This window comes from Octodon degus, unplaced genomic scaffold, assembly GCF_000260255.1.
Source record: "Octodon degus isolate 3935 unplaced genomic scaffold, OctDeg1.0 scaffold00201, whole genome shotgun sequence".
Classification (NCBI taxonomy): Eukaryota; Metazoa; Chordata; class Mammalia; order Rodentia; family Octodontidae; genus Octodon; species Octodon degus.
Genome location: NW_004524777.1, coordinates 1,159,480 through 1,161,787, shown reverse-complemented (window position 1 = coordinate 1,161,787; position 2,308 = coordinate 1,159,480). Strand labels below are relative to the sequence as shown.

Below are 2,308 nucleotides of genomic sequence, written 5' to 3'. Positions count from 1 at the left end.
GAGATCCTGTGCCTCAGATTGTAGAACCTTTGTCAGTGTGTTTGTTATTAGGTATGGTAGCACTACTGAATTTCAGTGTTGGATTTTATATCCTGCTACACTAATGAATTTGATTACTAGCTCTAGGATCTCAAAAATTAGGGCTCTTCATAGAGGATTATGTCACCTACAAATAATGATAATTTAACTTCTTTGTTCTTACCCATATCTGTTTTATTTTTTCTCTTGTCTAATTTCTTTAGATAATATTTTAGAATAATATTGAACAAAAGTAGTAAAGTGAGTACTTTTGTTCTGGATTTTGAGGGAAAGCATTCAACTTTCAAAATCAAGTATGATGTTGTTCCACTGGCTTCTAAAAAATAGCTTTTATCAAATTAAAATAAAGATCTATTCCTATTTTCTTCATGGTTTTTTAAATCATGAATAGATGTTGAATTTTATAAAATGCTTTTTTCCCCACATCTATTGAGATGATAATGTGGTTTTTGTTCTTGCTTAAATTTATGTAGTGAATTACATTTATTTACTTGTGTATTTAAACCACACCTGCATCCCTGTAATAAATCTTGCTTAGTCATAATGTAAGATCTTTTCGTACAGAAATTTTTGGAGTATGGATGTATTCACTGTTTCCTATCTGTGAGCAAGGAATAGCTTTCTATTTTCTGATGTCCTCTTTAGTCTCTTTTTTTGAGAATACTGTCATTTTAAATGTACAGATCATTTCACTCTTTTGTTAGATTTATTCCTAAGTATTTTATTTTGATTATTATTGTGAAGGATGTGGTTCTCTAATTAGTCTCTCAATGAGTTTCTTGTTTGTCTATAGGAACATTATTGAATACTTTTTGCCAAACAGTAACACATTTATATCACTTAAAGTCTTAAAAATACTTTTTTGGCAGTTGTCACATATAATGCCCTACTGTTAAGTAAAAAATTATTAAAAAGAAAACCATGCAGAAAACAGACCTAAAATGTTGATTTTATTTACAAAGCCTTTTTGTTGTACAAAAAGTAAAAATGCTGTTACAATCTCAATGTAACTGGTAGTCATAGATGGCTGACTCAGCAATCACAGCTATCCATGCAACAGTAAGTCTTATACAAAAACCTAACAATGCTTACAATTTTGTTGGGACAAAATGCCCAAGCTTGGTGGTGAATTACCAAGAGGGGCTAAATGGAGGAGGATGGAATGTCACAAGAACTAATCTTTGGCTCTTCGAGTAGGGGGTGTTCTGGTGTTTGTATCACAACTACCTTTTTGTTTTTAAAACAGCTACCAAGTCCATGAGCAGTCAAACCAATACTGAATAGCTCTGATTTTGCAGGTTATCTGAAGTCTTAATCATCTTCTCCTTCATCATATGTTTCTTCATCTTTTCACCTTATCAGCTTTCTTCCCTCTCTTCATCATCATCTTCATCCTCCTCCTCCTCTATATCAATTTCTTTATCATGTCCAAATTCTTCTTTGTCTTCATCTTCATCCCTGTCCACATCTTCATCCTCATACTCTTCTTCATCAAAGTCCTCCTTCTCACCATCCTCATCTTCCTTGTTCTCATCTTCTCCTTCTTCATCCTCCTCCTCTTCATCTACACCATCCACCTCTGCATCTGAATAGAGAGGCTTCTCTGTCCTCTCTATCATAGCCGTCCAGGTAGCTTAGTTGGGAAAAGAGCTTGAAGACAGTCTCTCAGCAGTCATTCAGGTTGGTGACCTCACAATTAAACAGATCCAGGTTTTTCAGAAAATCCAATTGTTTCAAAGGTTCCAAGGTGCTGATATCTTTGTTTATTTCTACTTAAATATAGATGTGTGAGATTTGGAAGTTTTTCTGCTAACAACCAGAGCACCAAAGATGTTATTGTCACTGAGCTCAAGATTTTTCAATTTAGGTGACGTGGGGAGATTTGAAACTGAAAGCAAGCATATATTTATTAAACTGAGGAGCCCTAAATTTGCAAATTCAGCTGTTTAGCTCTTAATTTTTCCATCATTTGATTTGCAATTGTCCAATACAAGTTCTTAAAGATCTCCTGGGGTCCATTTCCTCAGCTTCAGGTGGATCCTCTTCTTCATGTCCATGTTTCTCTTGTACTCCCTCTTCAAACTTAGTTTCTCGCAGTGGGGGTGGAAAGGGGAGAGGTGTCCTGGCCTGCTCAGCGAGGGCCATCAGAGGGGGTCTGCTTGCTGCAGGAGCTGGGGCAGACTTGTGTTGTGCGAGAGAATGATCACGCCAAACCCCCGAGCCAAGCTACTGGAGAGAGCGGGGAGAAACCATGGAGGAAAAGTGAATT

General features: G+C 36.3%; 1 pseudogene; it reads right to left on the bottom strand.

Annotated features, from left to right (window-relative positions):
* Window positions 1-1,350: 1,350 nt before the first annotated feature.
* LOC101589246 lies at window positions 1,351-2,096 on the bottom strand (annotated as a pseudogene).
* Between the last annotated feature and the right edge of the window lie 212 nt (window positions 2,097-2,308).